At 40.1% G+C, this 25,250-nt stretch overlaps 1 long non-coding RNA gene across 5 annotated transcripts in view; it reads left to right on the plus strand.

The window, feature by feature from the left end:
• The window catches only part of LOC140603627 (uncharacterized), a 68,033-nt gene that overhangs the window by 28,980 nt on the left and 13,803 nt on the right, over positions 1–25,250 (plus strand). For 3 of the 5 annotated variants that reach the window (XR_012006540.1, XR_012006543.1, XR_012006541.1), the window contains one exon: positions 1,973–2,089. This is a non-coding gene — a long non-coding RNA (uncharacterized lncRNA). Of the gene's footprint in view, positions 1–1,972; positions 2,090–5,174; positions 5,351–9,273; positions 10,129–25,250 lie in introns of those variants that run through there. The other 2 variants (XR_012006542.1, XR_012006544.1) reach the window with 2 other exon arrangements.

Genomic DNA, 25,250 nt, shown 5'->3' on the forward strand with positions numbered 1-25,250 from the left:
TTTGATCCCACTGTCTTTTACACCCAGTCTCAATCAAGCTCTCATGCTCAGAATTCCACAAAAACAGCTCCCATCAAGGTTATCGGTGACCATCTTTTAGTCAAAGAAGCTGCATGGCAGCCAGCAAGATGCCAAAGTCTTTCCTCGGTACTCATTTCAGCAGCTTTGTTGAACGCAGCAGTTCACTCTCTCCTGAGAACCTGGGTCACTTGACTTTTCTCTTGGCCTCTTCACACCTCACTTCCCAGTTATTCTCGATTTCCCTTGCTCATTCTTATTCTTCCATCCTGCTAAGCAGTGGAAGGAACCAAGGCTCAGCCCGTGGTCTTCTCTTCTTTTCTCAGTCAACACATTTCTCAGGTGTTCTCATCCAGTCACATGCTGGTGAAAGTCACCTATTTGTGATGACTCTGGTTCTTGGTCTCTAACCCTGATCCCTCTGAGGAACCAGGGACTGACCTACCTAAAGCTGCCACTCAACACTTCCCTTGTGTTCTAATGGGAGTCTCAAACTTACACCTCCCACACTGAACTCTTGTGCCCTTGAACCTGCTCCTCCCCTGGTCTTCTCCACACAGCAGCTCCATTCCATCACTGGCTCAGGCCACAAATCTTAGAATCATTTGACTCTTCTTTTTTTTTTTCTACCCTACATCAAATCCATCGGCCAATCCAGCTCTGCCTTTGAAACTATCCTGATTCTAACCACTTTTCACTATATTCACTGCCATCCTCCTGGTCCAAGTCACCATCTTTCAACCCGGATAATTGCAATAGCCTCCAAACTGTGCATCTTGCATCTGTCCTTATCTTGCCCCTGCCTTCCCATCACCCCAATTTATTATCAACATATGGATACTTTTAAAGTATAAGTCTGATTATATTAGTGCTTTACTCAAACCTTCCAATGGCTTCTGTTCTTAGACAAAGTAGAATCCAAAGCCATTACTCAGACTACAAGGTACTGCATGACCTGCCTCCTCCCCTCACTCTCTGATTAATTTTCTACTATGCTCTCTCCCATTTACCCCACTCCAGCCACACGCACCTCCTTGCTTTTTTTTTTTTCAATTTACCAAGCATGTTTTGCCTCAAGTCCTTGTACTTGCTATTGCCTCTGCTTGGAATGCTCTACCCCTAGATATCTGCCTGACTTGCAAGGCAAGGAGATAAGGTAGCAAGGTAGGGGGACCAGCTCCTCCAGGTTTTTCAGGGACTGTACTGATTTTAAAATGAAAAGCCTTTTATCTTAGGAACTCCTTCAGTTCCCAGCAAATAGGGACAATTGATCACCTAACAAGGGTAGGTGTGTGTAGGGGGTTGCAAGCATTTAATATGTTGGTCACAGAAGGTCTCATGGACAAGGAGACACTTGGGCAAAAGATTGACAGAGGCGAGAGACTGGGTTTGCTATTCCTTAGTGTTGTATGATTCCTGGGGGTCTGTCTACAGAATCTGTTGAGCACAGATAAAGGAAAACCTAGTGGTTATCAAAAATCCATCTTAAAATGTTGTTTTTAATGATTGAACTTTCAGATTTTATGAGATCTACAAAGAATAGTGGCCAATGAGGGTTTTGAGCACAGTAAACTTGGAATCTTGGCTCTACCGCATGACCTTGAGCAAGCTATTTAATTTTTCAAAGGCTGATTTTTCTCATTTGTAGGATGAGGATTATAAAAACCTCAAGGATTATTGTAAAGATTAGAAGAGTTATTATATATAAAATATTTTGAACCATTCTAGCACATAGCAAACCCTCAATTATAATCCATTATTTTTTTCTCACCATGTTTTTTGGGGGATATTGCTATTATTCAGTCTAAGTGCTATCGTATGCAGGACACAGGGATAATCAAGACCTATGGATAGGGAGTTATGGAGAAAGAAGGCTACAAAAGGGGGAGTATGAAAAATTAGAGTTAATTTAGATACTTATTTTTATTTTATTTGTTTGTTTGTTTTTAATTAGGCTCCACATTGGGTGTGGAGCCCAATGTAGGGCTCAAATTCATGACCCTGAGATCAAGACCTGAGCTGAGATTAAGAGTTGGAAGCTCAACTGACCAAGCCACCCAGGTGCCTCTAGGTAATTATTTTTAAATTATTTTTGAGATGACTGTACATTTATATTCAATTATAAGAAATAATAGAAATCCCATATATCTTCTACCCAGTTTCCCTCAATGGTAACTTCTTGCATTACTATGGTACAATGTCCCAAACAGGAAATTAATATTGATACAGTTCATAGTAGGTACTTATTTTGTTACTGAAACTAAGACTGTCATTTTCATGGGATTGAATGAGCAGTGCTTCCACCATGGGGGTGGGGAGGCTGTGGGCCAAAGACAATAGATCAAGAGTCCCTTCAGTGGTGGACTACTTCAGTTGGGGCCTCATCTTACTCTCTTTGCTCCAATCCACTTCATCAGACAGTGCTTCTGATAGGGTCACTTCTTAGCAATGTTCTCTTTTGTCTAGAGTATAATCAAAAGTTCCACTTACTCAATGTCTACTATGACCACAGGCTCTGTGCTAAATACTTTTCATGCATTATCTCAATCTTCACAAAAGCCCTATGAGGTAGATGATGGTACTGTCTCCATTTTATAGATGATGAAACAGAAATCTAGTAAGGTGAAGCAACTTGCCCAGGTCATATGTCTAGAAAGTAGGAGAGTGGGGATTCAAACGCAGAACAGCCCGATTCCAAGGCTGTTCTAACCCCCTCTCCCCACAGACCCCTCCCACACTCATGACAGAATATAGTAGAAAGAGACTGGCCTATATTGTCTTTCCTTCCTCCATGAATTCACAGTTGAGTTGGGGAGGCAGACTATGAAAACCTACACGATCATACAAGGCAGCACATGGAAAGCACCAATCCAAGGTGCTCCAGGAACCCAGGGGGCAGAGCAGTTGGAAGAGGCTTTCTGTGGGAAGCAGATGGGGGAGATGGCTGGGCCTTGAAGGTGGGTCCGCATCTACACACGCGAAATCCCATGTGCGGCCAAGCTCACATTCTGATGACTCTCATGTTTGATTTCACCCTACCTTCCCACGTCTCCCTCCTCCCCTTTAACCATGCAGCTATGGGTAGACTTTCTTCAGAGTGCATAATAATCCTAAGAGCTAACACATGTAGAGTGCTCATAATGTGCTACTCACTCTTCCAAGTGTTTTACTTATTGTAACTCATTCAATCCTCACAACAACCTGTAACACAAGTACTGCTATTAGCCCCATTTTGCAGATGAGGATATTGAGGCAGAGAGAGGTTAAGTAACTTGCCCAAGGTCACCCAGTTAGTAAGTGAGAGCCAGGATCTGAACCCACACTTTGAGTCTGGACATGCTGCTTCTGATCTCGGTGTCAGAAGTCCAGTATAATTTTTGCTTTCCTGCGTGTGAACCTTTACGGAGGTCCTATCCTCTACTTTGCAAGTCCTTTTTACCCATCTCTATTTAGAAAACCTCGCCTAGTCAAAACTCAAGTTAAATAGCACAACAGCAATCACCATAAGGGGTGTGAGCACTTTCTGAGCAACAAACTTCTGTGATTGGCCAGAGCCCAGTGATCCATATTTCATTTTCACAATGATCCTGTGAGGTGTTTATAAATGAGGAAGCTAAGCCTCAAAGATATTGAATAACTTACTCAAAGGCTGAGGTTCCCATCCAAAACCTAAGTCTGCCTCTCTGTGGTTCATATCTCAAATCCCTCCCCTCACTGAAGCCCTCTTCCTGCCCTATCCAACAGTTATGCTCATCTCTGCTTTGCACTGACCACATGAATCCTGCACCTATTTAGAAATCTGCACACATGCCCTTGATGAGCTTCTCAGTCACATGCCTCTGCAGCTAAGGGTGGCTCCAAATGGCTGGGGCCACAGGGCACACTTCATAGGACTTATAAACTCTATAAAGATTTTTTTAAACATATATTTTTAAATTTTTATTTATTTATGATAGTCACATACAGAGAGAGAGAGAGAGGCAGAGACATAGGCAGAGGAAAAAGCAGGCTCCATGCACTGGGAGCCCGACGTGGGATTCGATCCCGGGTCTCCAGGATCACGCCCTGGGCCAAAGGCAGGCGCCAAACCGCTGTGCCACCCAGGGATCCCTCTATAAAGATTTTGAAGCTGGAAAGCACCCAGAGATAATCAGACCCACTACCCATCCCAGGTTGAGTCTCATACAGTGACCCCTGGTCATTAATTCATTCAGCAAGGAATGCCTGCTATGTGCTGGCACGTCCTAAATAGTGGGGATATAGCAATAAAGAGAACAGGCCAAACCCCTCATCTCCAAAAGGTTCCATTCTGGTTGGGGAAGATTGACAATAAACAAGTTAAAAAAAAATATAGGGACGCCTGGGTGGCTCAGTGGTTGAGCTCAGGGCGTGATCCCATGGTCCTGGGATCGAGACCCATGTCGGGCTCCCTGCAAGGATCCTGCTTCTCCCTCTGCCTATATGTCTGCCTCTCTCTCTGTGTCCCTCATGAATAAATAAATTTTTTAAATCTTTTAAAAAAGTAAAAAATATATAGGATATTAAGCATTAGCTATATGCTAAGGAGAAAAAATAAAGGGCAGAAGGGGAAACAAAGAATGGTGTGTGTGTGTGTGTGTGTGTGTGTGTGTGACAGAGAGACAGACAGACAGACAGAGAGGTCTTAGGTTGGCCAGTGATAGCCTCTGAAAAGGATTTCTCCCTTAAAGTCTATCATCCACCGTTTGCTTGTATGTATCTAGCTACAAAAAGGTTGTTCCCTTAAAAGGCATTCATTCCATTTTTAGCAAGCTCTGATTGTTCTGAAGTTTATTGAATCTTCTCCCATGACTTCTACCCTTTGCCCCGAGTTCTGCTTTCAGTTACTATACCCAGCAAGCCTAATCCATCTCCTAGGACAGATAGCCCCTCCTCTGCTCTAGGACAGCTGTGTTTCCTTCCAGTAGTTTCCCCCAAACCCTCATAGACTCAGTTCCTTCAGCTGCTTGCTGAATGACAGTTTCAATACCTACCTCCCAGGTGGCGGCCCTCCTTTCAATGCACTGCCCTTTATCTAAGAAAGGAACATGGGTTGATCAGTGCAGAATATTCCAGAGTATTGCTCTCTGAATATGGACTCAGTATTACATAAAAACAAAACAAAACATGTTTTTAAGCTCTATCCTACTTAGAGCTCCATCCTCACTGGGAAGAGCCAGTCTACCATCTTCAGAAGCTGGAAGCTAGGGGGAGATGTCCTGGAACCAGTGGAGGGGTAAGCCTTTCCTTCCTCAATGGACTTACATTCAGTGGGGGCTCCTACAAGGAGGCAAGAGAGGGAGTCCAAGCATAATTACAGAAATTTATTCATTCTTAGATACATATCTTTTTCACATTTAACATCTCTGAAATTAAGAAGAGCAGCAAGGTGAGGAAGAACCTGCACTAGTTGGTGGGCAGAGGTCCTGGCAAGTAGGTATAACACATTGTTGGAGGAAGGGAGTACATTGTTGGAGGAAGGGAGCAGAAGCCAAATAGCTTGTTGTAGTTTTTACTTATCTACCTAATTTCTTTTCTTATGAATGATTTTAAGCATCTTTTTATGTGTATAAGAGCAATTTATATTTCTTTTATTTTTTTAAGATTTTATTTATTTATCCATGAGACACACAGAGAGAGAGAGAGAGAGAGAGAGAGAAAATGAGAGAGAGGCAGAGACACAAGCAGAGGGAGAAGCAGGCTCAATGCAGAGAGCCTGATATGGGACTCGATCCCAGGTCTCCAGGATCACGCCCTGGGCTGAAGGAGGCGCTAAACCGCTGCGCCATCAGGGCTGCCCCTATATTTCTTTTAAATATCCTTTGTCAAACTTCCAATTAGCTTAAGGATGTTTTCCTTGTTGGTTTCTAAAACTTTATATATTAAGGAAATTAAGCTCTTGTGTCATACAACTGCTTTCTTCCCGTTTGTCATTTGGCTGACTACTTTATGATATTTTTTTCTATGTAGAAAGTTTTGTGTTTTGAGTGGTCAAACATATCCATCTTTTCATTTTGGGCTTTTTTTCTTTTCCTTCTCCTCCTTCTTCATATATGTCATATTTAGGAAAGGCTTCTCCATTCTGACATTATAAAAACAATCACCCATATCATCTTCAACTATTTTTGTCATTTCACTTTTTACATTTAAATCTTTGATCCATCTGAATGGATGGTGTGCCATTCATTCTGGTACACCATTTATTGTTCATTCACTGTATGCCAGGCATAGTGTTCAGCATTTATATACATTATCATATTTAATAGTAATAATTATTATACCAATGGAGTATTATGCCAACAGGGATGTTGAAGCTTAGCAAGGTGAGCTTGGACAAGATCATCTAGTAAGTGTCAGAATAGAACCCAACTCAGCCTGAGTTTGATACTTATGCTCTTCACTATAATATTTATAAGAGAGGCATCCTATTGTCTGAAAATCCCCAACTTCATCATCACACATTTTAGGAAAGATTGTTTTCAAGTATGTGATGACTACTGCCCATTCTATGAAGTGTAAGGGACTGGGAAGACACCCTGAGGTGGACTACTGATTGTCAGCCAAAGTCACTCTCCAGCTGTATAACTCACACTCCTGCCTGGAAAGCTGAAGATTCACATTCTTCTCGTAGCAAAATTATTAGATTAAGTTACACCAGACAGAACTGTGACTATTAAATCCTTGAATGTAAGAGTCCCTTGAACTTCCCCTGTCATGGGATAGTATAGATCCCAAAGTTTGAATGGGGTCCAACCTGCAAACTGAGCATAATTATTGAAATTTATTGATTCTTAGATACATATTTTTTCACATTTAACATCTCTGAAATTAAGATGCATTTTCTGATCAATGGTATCTTATAATTGCTGCTGGCCAGGCAACAGACAAGATGCAGCAGTGGCTGCCTGCACATATACCAACTTGCTTTAGATTTCTAAGGCCAAAAAAAAAAAAAAAAAAAAAAAAAAAAGATTTCTAAGGCCACATATGGACAACAGCAACTCATCAACTTTTCACTCAACAAACAATTTAAGCACCATTTTAGGAGGTAAAAAAATCCTGGTTGTTTTCTGAAATCTTCTGTTGACACGTTCTAAAAAGATTAAGGAGGACCTGTATTAAGATTTGGGGTAGAAAGTGCAGTCATTGGCTTGGAAGAAAATCCTTGGAAGAACTGTTGAAATAAATCCTGCCTTAGGGGCACCGGGGCAGCTCAGTCAGTTAAGCATCTGACTTTGGTTCAGGTCATGATCTCAGGGTCCCCGGATTAAGCCCCATATCAGGCTCTCCTCTCAGCAGGGAGTTTGCTTATCCCTCTCCCCCTCTCTCTCTGACCTTCCCCCTGCTCATGCATTCTCTCTCTCGAATAAATAGATAAAATCATAAAAGATTTAAAAAAATAAGTCCTGCATAACTGACACTCCTGGTGGCAAAGAGGACAGTTGTGCTTGGAAAAACAAGACATATGTACCCAACCTTGAAGTGAAATGTATTTCAGAAGATTGGACTCCAAATGAGACATTTGAGGAATACTTCAACCTATTTATTTCTCTTGTATTTTCCTTCAGTAGTATGCACAATTGATGTGATAGAGTCTCTAAACTTTTTTTTAGTAACTCATAATCAATTACTTTTTTAAAACTAATCTAATCATCACCAGTAGTGACTCCATCCTGCATTCCTGGCTTGATACTGATGGAAGTAATTGCTGAACAATCTTGGAAGAAATGGCCAAATCCATGATTGCTTGTGGAGTCTCATATAGAAATAATCCCAAGTCCTGGAACCTTCAGCATGAAAAATTTTTCTCATAAGGATTCTAAGAGTCTTGGTGGAAGACTAAGTCCTTTGACTTTGAAGTTCTTTTCCTGTGTGCCTCCAGTCAAGTCTGCTGACATGTTCTTCAGGGGTTTTCCCTTGTGACTGGTTAGTGTGACTCAAATTTGGCGAATCCCCCTTTCTGGCTCCATGGGTGTTTTTCTGGCATCCTTAAAAACCTCCTTAAAAGCCTATTCCTGGGCAAGAGATAGTAGCAGTAAGTCAGGAGCTGCTACTATGCCACTATGTCTTCCTCAAAGAGCTATTAGAGTTCAAAAAGTTCTTTCAATTATTATAAAATAAAAATGCTAAGTGATATGAAAGCATTGTGTCCTAGTTCTGTTGATGGCATTCCTTCCCTCTTTGTCAGTGGTACTAAGCCCTGGTGCATCTTGTAATCAGTGGCATCTCAGATTGGATGAAATAGGGGAGCTTCAGCTTCGGAGAGGTATAGGTAATGGAGCCAGTTAGAGAAGTACATGAGCTCATTTGGCTGTTGTTTCATAATTCTCATTTTGAATTCAATCTGTAGGAGACTAACTATATCAATGGATCTAATGAATTTCCTATGTTTCTACATTTTGTATTATGTTGTTAAGCAGGGTGTTCCTGTACTTACTTGTGTAACCAGGATAATAGGATTTTACCAAGGTCCTTATTAAATTTCATCTTGCTGGCTCTGGCCTGTTATTCCCATCTGTCAAGATCATTCTAGATTATGATTCTCTCATTTACAATATTAGCTATCCCCTCCTCTAGCTTTCTGCCATCCATAAATTTGATAAGCCCAATTTCTGTACTTTATCCAGCTTGCTAATAAAAATGTTAAGCTAGTCTGGTGCAATTTTGTAGACTCATGGCTGGCATCAGTGATTCCTTCGGGTTGGCATGAATCTACAGATGAAGTCTTTCTGTATAGGCATTTTACCCAGTTGTGAGTCCATCCTTCTGTAATATAGTCCAATTTTTAGGCACCCAAGCTTTGATCTCAGAGTAGACCCCTCAAGCCCTGGCTATATGACACTGGGCAAATTACCTGAAAAATCTCTGCTGTTTCTTCATCTGTAAAATGGGACATTTTTTTTACTTTATAGGGATGGGTTGATATTAAATGAATACTCACAAAATGCTTCACATGGTTCCTGACATATAATAGGCTCTCAATAAATAATAATAGTTCTATCAGTTTTTTCAGATTTCTCCATCTTGCCCAATGCATATCATGAGACACATTGTCAAATGCTTAAGGAAAACAATATAAACTAACTTCATCATTCCACTGTTCTAGCAGACTAACAAAAAAAAAAAAAAAAGGGAAATGAGGCAAGTTTAATATGTGTATTCTTTTGTGAGTGTGTGTGTATTCTTTTATTTATTTATTTTTTAAATTTATTTATTTATTTATTTTATTTATGATAGTCTCACACAGAGAGAGAGAGAGAGAGAGGCAGAGACACAGGCAGAAGGAGAAACAGGCTCCATGCACCGGGAGCCCGACGTGGGATTCGATCCCGGGTCTCCAGGATCGCGCCCTGGGCCAAAGGCAGGCGCCAAACCGCTGAGCCACCCAGGGATCCCTGTGTATTCTTTTATAATTTATAAATTGACTATTTTCAACAATGGGTTAATACAGCTAAAAAAAACAAAAAAGAAAGGAACATAAAGATTTATTTGTAGTGACTCCAAGGTGACTCTTAATGATCAACACTGCATTTTTAACTGCTTATAAAGACTTTGTTGACTCTTTCCAAAGTTTTGCTGAGAATCCATATAAAACCAACAATTTTATATTTTCTTAAATCCCCCTTTTTGCCATGTAATAGCAACCAATATTTGCCTATGTCCAGGTTTCCAGTGATTGCACCATTCTCCAGGACTGCTTACAGATTGACATTGCTGTTTGTATGATCACATCTGCAAATTATTTTATTATCCTATATGTATTTCACAGGATTTGCATAATTAAACTCATTTGAGGCAGCTGGTACTCTCTTATCATCTCCTCATTTATTTTGGACTTCATTTCCTTATAATTGCTGTTGTTCTGTCCTTAAGAGTAGTGGTTACAATCTTTAGGAGCACCTGGGTGACTCAATAGTTAAGCGTCTGCCTTTGGTTCAGGTAGTGATCCCAGGCTCCTGGGATCAAGTCCCGCATCAGGCTTCCCTCAGGGAGCCTGCTTCTCCCTCTGCCTGTGTCTCTGCCTCTCTCTGTGTGTCTCTCATGAATAAATAAAATCTTAAAAAAGAAATCTTTAGAGCACATCACAATCACTTAGGGGAAGCAGAGCCTGTTATAAACACACATTCAGGGGATCCCTGGGTGGCGCAGCGGTTTGGCGCCTGCCTTTGGCCCAGGGCGCGATCCTGGAGACCCGGGATCGAATCCCACGTCGGGCTCCCGGTGCATGGAGCCTGCTTCTCCCTCTGCCTGTGTCTCTGCCTCTCTCTCTCTCTCTCTCTCTATCATAAATAAATAAATCTTTAAAAAAAAAGTTATCAAATAAAAAAAATAAATAAACACACATTCACAGCCTGCTCCCAGATATTTAGGATTAGTACTTCTGGGATGGGAGCTGAGAATATACATTTGACAAATATTTTGGTTTTTTTTTTTAAGATTTTACTTATTTACTCATGAGAGACAGAGAGAGACAGAGAGAGAGAGACGAGACACGGGCAGAGGGAGAAGCAGGCTCCATGCAAGAAGCCGGATGTGGGACTCGATCCCAGGACTCCAGGATCATGGCCTGAGCCAAAGGCAGACGCTCAACTGCTGAGCCACCCAGGCATCCCATTAACAAACATTTTGATGTATCACCCTGTAGAAACACTTTACATAGTGGAAAATTATGGGAAGTTATTTGGTAATTTATGATTTTTTATAATGTTCTTATACAATATTCTTATGTTCTTATATATGTTAGCATTACATATCTCTCCCAAGAATTGATCATAGTCTTCCCTGGTTGGTCATTTTAGTCTAAACATATATTGTAAAAAGCCTAAACAAAATTAGCCTTTTTCATAAATCTTGGATTATCTTGGATTTGATCTTCCTGACACTACTCACAAAGCTGGTGCCTTTTAAAAATAATTCTTGGGCAGCCCTGGTGGTGCAGTGGTTTAGTGCTGCCTGCAGCCCAGGGCTTGATCCTGGAGACCCGGGATCGAGTCCCACTTTGGGCTCCCTGAATGGAGCCTGCTTCTCCCTCTGCCTGTGTCTCTGCCTCTCTCTGTGTCTCTCATGAATAAATAAATAAAATATTTTAAAAAACAAAAACAAAAATAATTCTCTGTGAATGAATAAAGGAGATGTGGTGTGTGTGTGTGTGTGTGTGTGTGTGTGTGTAATGGAATATTATTTAGCTGTAAAAATGAATGAGATGTTGTCATTTGTGACAATATGGATGGACCTATAGGGTATTGTGTCAAGTGCCAGGGAAAGACAACTCCCATATGATTTTATCTACATGTGGAATCTAAAAAGCAAAGCAAAACAAACAAAAAGACCCTTAAATACAGAAGGGGGTGCCTGGGTGGCTCAGTCAGTTGAGTGCCCTACTCTTGGTTGTGGCTTAGGTCGTGCTGGAGGGGTCATGGGTTTGAATGCTGTGTTGGGCTCCACACTCAGCACAGAATCTGCTTAGGATTCCTTGCCCTTCCTCTCCCTCCCCTCTACTCCTCCCCCTGCTCGCATGTGTTCTCTCTTTCTCTCAAATAAATGTATAAAATCTTTAAAAAAATACAGAGAACAAACTGGTGGTTGTCAGAGGGGAGTTGAGTAGGAGGATGGGCAGAGTAAATAAAGGGGGTTGGGAGGTATAAACTTCCAGTTATAAATAACTTATGAAGGTAAATAGTACAGCATAGGGAATATAGTCAGTACTATTGTAATAACATTGTATGGTGACAGATAGTGACTACACTTACTGTGGTGAGCACTGAGTAATTTATAAAATCATTGAATCAATATATTATGCACCTGAAACTAGTAAAACTATATGTTAATTATACTTCAATAAAAACTTAAAAATAATAAAGTTAATTGTTCTTGGCTATGGGCCATTCCTATTATTGTTAGCGTGTGTACTTTAACCAGCTTGAGCTCATTGAGGTGCCCTGTACAGAGTTCTATCTTGATTCCTCCAGATGCCCATAGGATAGTAGTCTATACCCTGGTGGCATTCAACCAGTCTTCGCTGATAATGAGATGAAGGCTGTGGATGACAGAGAGAAGAGCAATATGGCTACTTATTAGAATGCTTATAGGAAACCTGACTAGATAGTGGCAATATACTGGTGCTCTGCCATTTGGAAGTGGCTGAGGTGAGAAGGGATGGATCTGGACCAAAACTGAGGCCATCCAGGCTTCTGAAATTGCTGACATCTGACTTCCTTTAGACCTCTCCCCTCATGCCCCCATCACACTTCTTCTCTCTCTCCTGGATCTTGTGTACACTTTCATTATTGCATATTTCACACGGTATTTTGGTTGTTTGTTCACATGTCTGCCGTTCATTATATTTTTGCAAAGTCAGAAACCATGTCTCCTTTATTGAAAACAAAAAATGCAAAACAAATAAAGAAAGAAAGAACCTGCACTTTACATTCAATGAATATTTGTCAAACTAAGCCAAGGATAAGGATCCCTGGGTGGCGCAGCGCTTTGGTGCCTGCCTTTGGCCCAGGGCGCGATCCTGCAGACGCGGGATCGAATCCCACATCGGGCTCCCGGTGCATGGAGCCTGCTTCTCCCTCTGCCTATATCTCTGCCTCTCTCTCTCTCTCTCTCTCTCTCTGTGTGACTATCATAAATAAATAAATTAATTAATTAAAAAAAAAGAAAAAAAAAAACTAAGCCAAGGATAACAAATATTTGACAGGCATGCCATATTCCCGATCCTAGTGTTGGGGCAGACATTGCTAATGGATCTTAGATCTCTTCCTTCCTGGCTAGCAAGTTCAGGGTAGCCCAGGTGGCTCAGTGGTTTAGCGCCGCCTTCTGCCCAGGGTGTGATCCTGGAGACCTGGGATCAAGTCCCACAGGCTCCCTGCATGGAATCTGCTTCTCCCTCTGCCTGTGTCTCTGCCTCTCTCTCTCTCTCTGTGTCAAATAAATAAATAAATAAATAAATAAATAAATAAAATCTAAAAAAAAAAGAAGCAATTTCAATATTCTTCAAAACATGGCTTTCCCTTAAATCGAACAGAAGTAGCTTGTAAAGTGAAACCTATTCGCCAATTTTAAACAAAATGTAAGTTCCTTTCTCTTGTAGTTCAGTTGTTAACTCCCTTTGTGGAATAAAAGAAGAAAACTCACAAATATAAATTAAGCACTTAGAAATTCAAGATGGTATGATGAATACTAAGGGAAAATACAGAGAAGAACATTGGAAGGAAATGAGTAGCCAGCATCTCACAAAAAGCAGGTTTCTGGGTTTTCCAGCTTCTGAGACTCTAGAATTATACCAATGATATAATAATGAGAATGATACTAAACTTAGGCTCTCATCTCATGGGATTAGCAAAGTTTGAACCCTTTTAAGTAATGGTTCTAACATACCACTGAAACAGGGATTTTAGTTGGATCCAAAATCAATGTGTAAGTTGAGAGCCCTGCCTTCGACATCAGGAGGCAAGGGCTAAAAGAGAGATAAACAAAAGCAAGACCATCTGGGAGAATTTTCTTTCTTTGACTCTCATCACTTCCCCTTCCTTCTATAAGTATCTTTTGAACCCTAATTATTATCTATCACTTATCAATCATGAAATTTCCATTTTGTTCTGATAAAGTTCTCTTTTGTGTATCTACATTAACCTGTCAAAAGTGGGGCTGCTCTGAAGTAGAACCAGTAGAACCAGACCCTCTCTATCTCTTTCTCTCAAACATGGCCACTATACTTATTTTCTCTTTTAAGTTCTTATTTTAGAACTCAGTGATACTGAGAAAAATACCCCTTCTCTTAACTCCTAGATTGAGGGCTGAAGGACACAAAGGTACATTTAGGGTATTTGTAAGCTCTGATTTTTCTGGAGTCCGTCTGAGAGGGAAGTTAGATTTTAATAGGCTGTAATATGGAAATGCTTATTTATTAGATGCTGTTAGTGTCTCAAAAACAAAAAATGTTTTACCGTAAAGGTTATTTTTAACTGTAATTCCTTATAAGTATAGAAAATGTATTAGAGTCACATCCCTCTCTGCTTTCAGAAACAGCTTCACTGGTTTGATGCTGTCACGGGATTAGCACCAAGAGTGTAGATGTTTTTTCACAAAGCTGTGAAGAAGTGCGAAGAGCATTCCATGAGCTGCTATTGTATGTTGGACTAAATGTCTCCATTGTGCTTCTTCTTGAGCTTGTGGACATATCTTGATAGTCCTGTCTACTCTCCACTCATGGAGCTGTCAGATGCCATTCGTGGCTTTCATAAAGAGCCCAGTTTTCAAAATGCATATTTTCTTTCAAGTAATTACTTCTAAGGGTTTACTGGATAGAAAATCAGAGAATGAGGTTTCTTTGAATTGTGTATGAAATAAGAGTTAATCAATACTGAATGAGGCCTTGAGGACTTTCTGTTAAATGAGGTACAGTAAACTGGAGCACCTGGGTGGCTCAGTTGGCTAAGCATCTGCCTTTGGCGTGGGTCATGATCTCAGGGTCTGGGGATCAAGCACCACATTGGGCTCCCTGTTCAGTGGGGAGTCTGCTTTTCCCTCTCTCCTTGCCCCCTCACTCATGCTTTCTCTCTCTTGCTCTCGATCTCAAATAAATAAATAAAATATATTTTTTAAAGTACAATAAATAAAGTGATGAACTTTCTGCCATATAACAGGATTATGTAGTCATTTTACATTTACTCATGGATTGTAGGGTGGTTGAGTTTGCTGGAAAAGTAATTTCTGGATAAAGTGTTGCGATTTTAAAATAATTTAGTAGTTGTTAGAAAATTTAATTTTTTTGAAAACATTTCTTAGAAATTTTTAAATATGTCCCTAAAGAGTTTTATCTAGTTCAGTTTTTACAGTCTATTTAAGGGAATGTTGCAAAGATTCTTTTCCTGAAGTATAGAAGAATTAAAAAAAAAAAAACATATGGCTGCTTTTCCATATGCTAACTGTCTTAGAGCAGGTCATGTTGTTTTTTTAGTTTCTAAGCGTACAGTTCAACCAAGTCTAGGAAGATCAGGGAAGGACTTCAGTTGCAGGAATAAGACAGGATAGGGATCAAACCAACCTCCTACTAGAAACAACCAAAACTACCCACTAAAACAAAACAAGACAAAACAAAGTATTTTTTTTAACTTTTTGAGACACAGGCAGAGGGAGAAGCAGGCTCCATGCACCGGGAGCCCGACGTGGGATTCGATCCTGGGTCTCCAGGATCGTGCCCTGGGCCAAAGGCAGGCGCCAAACCGCTGTGCCACCCAGGGATTCCATTTTTTTAAACTTCTTAAAAGCATCAAAGATCTAGGAAATTAGTTAAAAACTCTAAAACCAAAGGGAAAGACAATCTCTGAAAGTTAAGTGGCACCTGAAAGCTATTTTTGAACTAAGAACTTTTGCCAATTTAGGCAAACTTGAACTTAGGTTCTGAGAGCTTCTCCAGGGAGACAGAAAAAAGCTTAGGGCCTGCCCGTCCCCTCACTAGTATGGGTCAAACCCTCAGGGCTAGGGTGAAATGAAAAGTAAATATACCTCCCCTCTCAGGCCCAGGAGATTACAGGATAAGTTGCCCTTATGATGAGCAAAGCACGACAATTGATAATGGTAGGAACCTGCTCTGACAAGTTATAACTGCAAGTTGGTACTTTCATAGCTTCCAAGTCCATATCACTTTGGCGATCAATAAATAAGTAAAAACAAAACAGAATCATTAAAGCATCTCATGTTGTAAATTTAGTGTAAAGTAATTTAGTTTAAAGTGCCCCTGTGTGCCTAGCAGAACAAATGAAAGTTTTTTCGGGAGAAAATTTGTGTCATCCTAGGATTCAAAGAATACCCCTGAAATAAATTTTCAAAGACAATAAGCAGTATATAGTCAAAAATGTCTAAGCCTACAAGGACAAACCATAAAGAATGAGAACTGGATAAAAAGAGACCTCCAAAGACTTCAGATTTTGAAAATACTAGACACAATCTATAAAACCAACTATGCTTACTAAGTTAAAAAAAATATAAGGAGAAGAGGTAGCCCTGGTGGTGCAGCGGTTTAGAGTTGCCTGCAGCCCAGGGTGTGATCCTGGAGACCCAGGATCAAGTCCCACGTCAGGCTCCCTTGCATGGTGCCTGCTTCTCCCTCTGCCTGTGTCTCTGCCTCTCTCTCTCTCTCTCTCTCTCTCTCTCTGTCACTCATGAATAAATAAATAAAATCTTAAAAATATATGTATATATAAGGAGAAGAAAGAAAGAAAGAAAGAAAGAAAGAAAGAAGAAAGAAAGAAAGAAAGAAAGAAAGAAAAAAAGAAAGAAAGAAAGAAGAAAGAAAGAAAAAAAGAAAGAAAGAAAGAAAGAAAGAAAGAAAGAAAGAAAGAAAGAAAGAAAAAATGAAAGAAAGAAAGAAAGAAAGAAAATATATATACAGAAATGGAAACAATATAAAGTGACCTAGCAGATTTGAAAAAGAAAGAAACAGAACTCAAAATATAAAATATAATAACCAAAACTAAAAGCTCAGTACACATAAAGAGTTTAGACACAACTAAAGATAGAATTAGAAAACTAAAATGTGGATTAGAAAAATTAGTAATAGTTCAGAGACACACAAAGCAAATAAAAAAGAGACGTTAGAGGCACAGAGAACAGAATGAAAAGATGTAGTATTCATTTAATCAGACCTCTAAAAGAGAAGAAAGAAGAGCTTAGATAAAGGTAACATTTAAAGAGATAATGGCTCAGGGTTTTTCAGAATTGATCAATCAAAAATATCAACCTGTGGATGCAAAAATGGTGAGCAAGAAAAATAAAATGATATCCACACCAAGACTCATCATGAAACTTAAACAGACCAAAGACAAACAAGATCCTAAAATCAACCAAAGAAAAAGATGATCTTCAAAGTAGTGGTAACTAGAAAATAATTGAATTCTAAATAGTGACAAAAGAAGTAACAAAGGAAGCCATTAATGTATGAGTGTAATGAACCATTAATGTATGTAAATAACTGCCAATCCATAGAATTCTACACCCAGCAAAAGTATCTCAGAAATAAGGTTAAAATAAAGTCATTTTTAGGCAGATCAAAGCTGAGAGAGTTTGCCACAAGTGCATTTGAATTTACGACCTTTCCTTTAAGTAGAATGAAGGTCATCTCACAGGGAGGCCTGAAATAAAAGAAAAAGAGCAAACAAAAGGGTAAGCATGTGGGTATATCTAAGTAAACATCAGCTTTATAAGACAACGATAATAATGTCTAGAAGGACAAAATAAACAATAAAAACAAGATAGAATTTTTTTAAAAGATTTTATTTATTCATGAGAGACAGAGAGAGAGAGGCAGAGACACAGGCAGAGGGAGAAGGAGGCTCCATGCAGGGAGCCTGACAGGGGACTCCATCCCTGACTCCAGGATCACGCCCTGAGCCAAAGGCTGGCACTAAACACTGAGCCACCCAGGGATCCCCAAAAACAAGATGGAATTAAAATATCTGACAATAGCATGTCAGGGAGGGTAACATAAATGGAATTAAAATGTTTTTTGGCTTTTAGACTATATGGGAGAAGGGTAAAGGTATTGATTATTAGACTTTAAGGATGTATATTAATTTCTTGGGTAATCGCTAAAAAATAGAGAGTATATAACTTTCATACTAGTAGAAGGAAAAGGATGGAATAATTTTTAGGGTTTGTTTTGTTTTGTTTTACCAATCCAATAACACAAAAAAGAAAGAAAAGGCAACACATAATAGATGGGACAAATATAAATGAAATGGCAGTTTTAAATCCTAATATATAAATAACTACATTAAATATAATTGGATTACTGAGCAAAAGAATATATACCATATGAGTCGACACATATAAAGTTAAAAAAAAAAGAACTAAAGGAAATTACTAAAAGGGGTTGTTTGTGATAAGCTGGATAATGGCCCCCAAAGATGTCCAGATCCTAATCCCATGTTAACTTATGTGGCAAAAGGAACTTTGCAAATGTGTCTAAGTTAAGAATCATAAGATAGGGAGATTATTCTGAATTATCCAGTTGAGCCCAATCAAAGGGGTCCTCTTTAAGAGGGAAGTAGGAGAGTTAGAGTCATACAGAGGACAGAACAGAAGCAGAGGGCAGAGAGGACAGAAGATGGCATGCGGCTAACTTCAAAGATAGAGGAACCGGTTACAAGACAAGGGAGTGTAGGCAACCTTTATAAAAGCTGGAAAAGGCAAGATAACAGATTCCTCCCCAGAGCCTCTAGAAGGAACACAGCCCTTCAGAGTCCTAGACTTCTGACCCTGTTCTAGGATAATTTTAAGCTACTAAATTTATGGTAATTTGTCATAACAGCAATAGGAAAGTATGGAAAGATATACTATATATCTATATCTAATGTATATCTCTATTTGTCTATGTAACAAAGCAACAAATAAAAGCAAGGAAATGATGATTATCACACAAGTCAGTATGGTGTTTCCTCCGGTGCTCAGGAAGAGAGATAAGAGGGGCCAGGCTCAAAGGCACTGGCAATTCTACTTCTTGACATGGGTAGAAGTTACACATGTAGTAATTATTCTGAAACTATACGTGTTTTACGTAGTCTTTCTGTAATAGCAAATATTTCATAATAATAAAAAAATGTAAAAAATAAATATAAAGACCAGGAAGCCTGGAATTAAATATTTACAGAACACTTAATTAGTAATGTGTTTCTAATAATTGAGAAACAAAATAATAATAATAATAATAATTGAGAAACAGATTATCCAACCTGTAAAACATCCCTACTCCTTATAGTGCTTCTTAAGGCCTCTTGACATTTGACCCCTTCTTTGCTCCTTAATACCCCCACGTAGTTGAGAATGGAAGGAATCTGGAGGACAAAAGCCATGTGTGGGCCATATTACTTATTAACTACTCGGACTTGGCAAGTTACTGAAATTCTTGGTTTCTTAATCTATAAGATGGAGGTAATAGTAGTATCTAGATTTCTCTATGGAGTTGTTAAAGGAAAGAAATGAGGTAAAGCACCTAGGACAATACCTATCTAAAAATGCCATTTCTTTTTTATTTCATTTATCCATCCCCCACTTCCCAAATAATGTTTATGGAGCACATGCCTAAAACCAGGCCCTTTTGCTAGGTTTTAGGGATGCAAAGCCAAATAAACCATGGCCCAATCTTCAAAAGGTTCTTAGTTTAGTAGAGGAAGCAGATGAAAAGTACCTAATTGTAATGCGAAGAATTAGCAGTACAATTAAGGTATGAACAATGTGCTGAGGCCTCATAGGGGGAGGAGTCATTAACAGGGCAGGTGGTGAAGTAAGGGGACTAGGTAGGCGGAGAAGCCTGCCCAGAGGTAACAGTTGAAGAAGGTCATGAGGGATGAATAGGAATTTGCCAGCCAGAGAAGATGAGGAAGGAGTATTTCCATAAAGGGATCAGTATAGGCAAGCTAGGAAGGAGATACTGTACAGGGAAATGATGAATTGGTGGGCGTTAGAGATTTGAGAAGGGAGATGAAGTTTGGAGTAGTCAGCTGTGGTCAGAAGTCAAAAGGCCACACTGACCATGTGAGAGTTTGAATGGTCTCCTCCAGGCAGTGGACAGCTGTCGTGAGCAGGGCCATCTTATGACAAGATGGTCAGAGCCATACGTGAGAACTGCCACTCTGCCTCTGTGCACATATGTGGGAAAGATTCTGAGGACTACTACCTGCAGTAGTCTGGATAAGAGGACTTGAATTAGACCATAGCCTTCAAATGAATAAAGGGGACAAAGATTCCAGAGACATCTAGAAGATAGATTTGAGTGGACTGGTAGCCTATTGACTCAGGGTGAAGGTAATTACCAGAGTTCTAGCTTGTGCTAATAATGACAATGAATAACAATAACATTAGCCAAGTTTGAGGAGAGCAGGTTGTGGGTGAGGATAATAGGAATTTTATTTTTGATTTACTGAGTTTGAGGTGGCTGTGGAACATCCAGGTGGGAATTTCTAGCAGGGAGTTGGAAATGTGGTTCTATAACTTAGGAGAAATGTGGACATGAAGATTTGGAAGCCATAAACATTTATAAATGGAGGTGGAAGCCAGAGGAGTGTGTGGGATGGAGCATGTGCTCAATATGTTTGTTGAATCTGATTGGGAAGAATGAATAGTATGCTCACCTATGTGCCTCTTTCCTTAGTATGTATTTCCGGCCTACATTAAGAATATTTCCATTAAATATCTTCCTTCCACCCAACATCATACTGGTCTCTCCTCATAGTAACTACTAATGACTTGAGTCCATGTTTAAAGCTTCAATTTAGATTGTTGGGTTTTACCAAAATCATTTAAGAATGTGAGACGTGTAGAAAATTCTGTTAGAGTATTCTGACAGGCAAATCTTGCCCCTGAATACTAATTAAGTAAAAGAGTTTGCACAAAATATTTAATGTGATAGCAAGAGTTCTGAGGATGTCAAGATTTGTACTCTTCTCAGATGGATACTTGGTAAGCAACTTACTAAAAATTTTCAGCATAAATAAAAACTTTCCGATGTTTAAGAATGTTTCCATCTACAATTGTGATTTCAAGAACGTAGTTTGGCAGTTTCAGGCTTTTTGAAGATGGAGTCATAGCATTTTTAGCCCTGGAAGGGACTTTAGAGGTCATTTAATCTAATCCTTTAAGATTTCCCTCACCTGGGGTAACTGGCCAGGTCTCTTCATCCCTAGATCATTCTTTCCTCTTCACACCATCCTTCTTCTCAATGGGATCCAATCTTGCTAAATCTTTCATGATAAAAATGAACTAAACCTCAGCTGTCCAAATGAAAGATTTTAATTTATTTATGAATTTAATGCAGATCTGTGATGCTTGGAGCTAGATAAGAACAAAAAGCCAAGTGTGATTAAGATTCTTCCTTTGCCTCATTCTGTCTCAGGCTTCTTGGCAGAAGGGATTATGGGAGTTCCACAAGGACAGACCTAGTGGATAGGACAATGACAAAAGTCTGATCTTGAGTAGGGTTGTCAGATTTAGCAAATATAAATAAGAGGATGCCTAGCTAAATTTGAATTTCAAATAAATAAGGAATAATTTGTTAGCATAGTATGGCCCACACAGTATCTGGGACATACTTACACTAAAAAAGGATTCACTAGGCAGCCCCGGTGGCGCAGCGGTTTAGAACCGCCTGCAGCCTGGGGTATGGTCCTGGAGACCCGGGATCGAGTCCTGCGTCAGGTTCCCTGCATGGAGCCTGCTTGTGTCTCTCTCTGCCTGTGTCTCTGCTTCTCTCTCTCTCTCTCTCTCTCTCTCTCTCTGTGTGTGTGTGTCTCTATGAGTAAATAAATAAAATCTTTAAAATAAAATAAAAAAGGATTCACTGCTTATCTGCGATTGGAATTTAACTGGGAGTTGTGTATTTTATCTGGCAACTCTAATCTTGAGGTCAAGGACACAGGCTTTCAAGAGATGATTGAGGCAGATTGAGTTAGCCAACTAAAGGTAGCATATGTTTTATGAAAGTACATTTCAAATCATTCTGGAATCTACTACTCTTTGTACAGAAGTGAAGAAGGTGTCATGCTGTGCCCCTGCCATCCCATTCCCCCCAGACTGTAGTACAATGCGAGGCTGATGTTTCATGAGATTAACGGGAAGGGTGGAGGGGTGGGAGGCATGAACGCAGAGTCTCTATATCTGTGTGTTCTAAAGCAGCTATATTCTCTTGTGTCTTTAACAGTGCAGATGAATTTTGCAGGCACGGAATCAGAATTCATTATATAATCAGTGATTACAAAACCAAAGCTAAAATGTGGAACAATACAATTTTCCACCACAGAAAACCATAAAACAGAACTATTCTGCAAGACAGTGCCTCACCCTGGCGTCCAAGGCCAGGACCCCGCACGTAAGCCTCATTTAACAAAAGGCTGAGGGTTAAAGTCTCATCAGGCAGTGGGGAACCTCGCCAGAAAACAGGGCTGAGTGATAAGAGCAATGAAATGTCAGCCTGTGTTCACCTATTAGCGGAGTTTGGCCACCCGCTCAGCGGCATTGAGATGTCATGACAATACTAGCTCTAAGGGTGATTTTCAAGTTGGCCACACAAGCGATGCCAAACCTAGGCTGAGAGTCCAGGTATGAAGCTATCTCTCCCACGGGGCTTGTGTGTCCTTGGTTGGAAGTGGTGGCAGCGGCAATGGCAGTAGAGGTGAGGCGAGGGTTGGAAGTGGTTGGGCAAATCTGAGAAGGGACATGATTTAACTAATCAATAGAATTGCAGAATAGCTGCAAACATATTGGTAAAGTTGTACCAATAGCCATGGCTGCCACATGTACTCACAGCGGCATGTGAATCAGTCACACAGTCAATTTAGTTTTACCTTTTACTGGTGACAGAAATGTTCTTAAAGGACATTCAAACCTGCTATTAAAAAAAATTTCAAAAAGTAGTGAAAGGGAATAAAGGGGAAAGGAGAGAAAATGAGTGGGAAATATCAGTGAGGGTGACAGGACATAAGAGACTCCTAACTCTGGGAAATGAACAAGGGGTAGTGGAAAGGGAGGTGGGTGGGGGGTTGGGGTGACTTGGTGACGGGCACTGAGGGGGGCACTTGACTGAGCACTGGGTGTTAAGTTATATGTTGGCATATCAAACTCCAATAAAAAATATATATACAAAAAAAATCCTCATGCAGTCTTTTTTTTTATTGGTGTTCAATTTGCCAACATACAGAATAACACCCAGTGCTCATCCCGTCAAGTGCCCCCCTCAGTGCCCGCCACCCAGTCACCCCCACCCCCCGCCCTCCTCCCCTTCCACCACCCCTAGTTCGTTTCCCAGAGTTAGGAGTCTTTATGTTCTGTCTCCCTTTCTGATATTTCCCACCCATTTCTTCTCCCTTCCCCTCTATTCCCTTTCACTATTATTTATATTCCCCAAATGAATGAGACCATATAATGTTTGTCCTTCTCCGACTGACTTACTTCACTCAGCATAATACCCTCCAGTTCCATCCACGTTGAAGCAAATGGTGGGTATTTGTCGTTTCTAATGGCTGAGGAATATTCCATTGTATACATAGACCACAGCTTCTTTATCCATCATCTTTCGATGGACACCGAGGCTCCTTCCACAGTGTGGCTATTGTGGACATTGCTGCTCTAAACATCGGGGTGCAGGTGTCCAGGCGTTTCATTGCATCTGTATCTTTGGGGTAAATCCCAAGCAGTGTCCTCATGCAGTCTTAATGCAGTCTTAGTGTTGCCTAGAGTAAAAAATAAATGTTGAAAACCAGGTCATAGTGGAATTAAGAATATGATCAATTGTAAAAATCATATATGGCTGCTATAGTCAAAAATCACCTTGAGGGGTGCGTAGGTGGCACAGTCAGTTGAGTGTCTGACTTGATTTTGGCTCAGGTGGTGATCTTAGGGTCATGAGATGGAGCCCCGCGTGGGGCTCTGCACTTAGCGGAGAGTCTGCTTAAGATTCTCTCTCCTTCTCCCTCTGCCCCTCCCCCAAATCATTTGCTCTCTCCCTAAAATAAATAAATAATTTTTTAAAAAAAATCACTTTAAACAACTATGTAATAGTTCTATTTTTTGAAACTTCAGTGAGGGAGGAAGTGAATGGTATGTGAGTGTCTGCTATGGGCCAGGGTTTTCTGGGAGCTTTTTATCATCTCAGCTAATTCTTTTAATAAAAAAAAATATTTTTTATTGTATGAGATGTAGGTAATATAAAAATTACCACTGTAACCATTTCTCAGTGTGCAATCAGTCTCAGTAAATACACTCATTATGTTGTACAACCCTCACAGCTATTCCTCTCTAGAACTTCACCATCCCAAGAGAAACTCTGTATCCACTAAGCAAGGAGTCCTCATTTCTCTCTTCCCTCAGGCCCTGGTAATAACCTCTATTCTATCACAATAAATTTGCCTCCTTTAGGTACCTCATATAAGTGGAATCATACAATACTTATCCTTTTGCATCTGGTTTATTGCAGTTCATATAATGTTTTCAAGATCCACCTATGTCTACCACAGAGTATCTCATCTAATTCTTACAACCTGCGAAATAGGTTTCTTATTACTCTAAGGAAATGACCCTGTCCCCAAGCATGCAGGCTCTGTCTATGGAATTAAGGTTGAATGGTCTATTCTGGTGGGATTGCCCTATCGACAGCATAAAGTATGGCCACACCTGGGGGGGTCAGGAGCCCAAGCCCTGAGAGCCATCCCAGAAGAGGGTGTGGTGATGCAGTAGCAGGGGTTTCTAGGTTCTTCTAGTCTACAAGGAAGGAAGAAATGGGCTTGGGTGAGGAACAGAACTGCCTGGTGAATTTCCAGGGACAAAGTCAATTTGCCCAGAGCAGCACTTCTAGGCCCTGAGCCCAGAAATGAACCTTGTGCCTCATCTTTCCTCCCTCATCCCCAATATGGAATTCACAATATAAATAATACCAAACCAGGGGCACTTGGGTGGCTCAGTGGTTAAGTGTCTGCCTTTGGCTCAGGTCATGATCCTGCATCCTGGGATAGAGCAGGGAGCCTGCTTCTCCCTCTGCCTGTGTCTCTGCCTCTCTCTCTGTGTCTCTCATGAATAAATAAATAAAATCTTAAAAAAAAAAAAGAAAAGAAATAATACCAAACTATTCAACAAGGCAAGGAGGCCCTACAACAGACCCATTACTTTATGCTTAAAAAAAACCTTTTGACATAATTTTGTCATAATTTTACACTTAGAGAAAAAGTTGCACAAATAATACAGAGCACTCCTTTGCTTGCTTCCCTTGGCTTCCCCAAATGCTAACATCTAGCAATAACCAATGTACAATGATCAAAATTCAGAAATTAAAAAAGCACAATATTATTAACTAAACTACTGACTTTGTTCAGATTTCATCAGTTTTTCCACAAGTGTCCTTTTCCTGTTCCATTACCCTATCCAGATAATACCATGCTGCATTTAATCACCAGGTGTGGTTGGAGCCAATCTATGATATCCCTCTCTCTGACTTTCGTTGCCTATTATGACCTTGACAGTTTGGAAGCACTAATCGATTGTTTTGTTGACTGTCCCTTAATGTGAGCTGGTTCAATGTCTCATGATTGAGCTGAAATTATGCATTTTGGGCAAGCATACCTTTCTCAGTGCAAAATAATCAGGGGTCCATGTGTCGAAGTGTCTTTATACTGGTGGTAGGCACCTCAATTACTTGGATAGGGTGGTATCTGCTGGGTTTCCCC

The sequence above is a fragment of the Canis lupus genome, chromosome 14 (genome assembly GCF_048164855.1).
Source record: "Canis lupus baileyi chromosome 14, mCanLup2.hap1, whole genome shotgun sequence".
Lineage (NCBI taxonomy): Eukaryota > Metazoa > Chordata > Mammalia > Carnivora > Canidae > Canis > Canis lupus.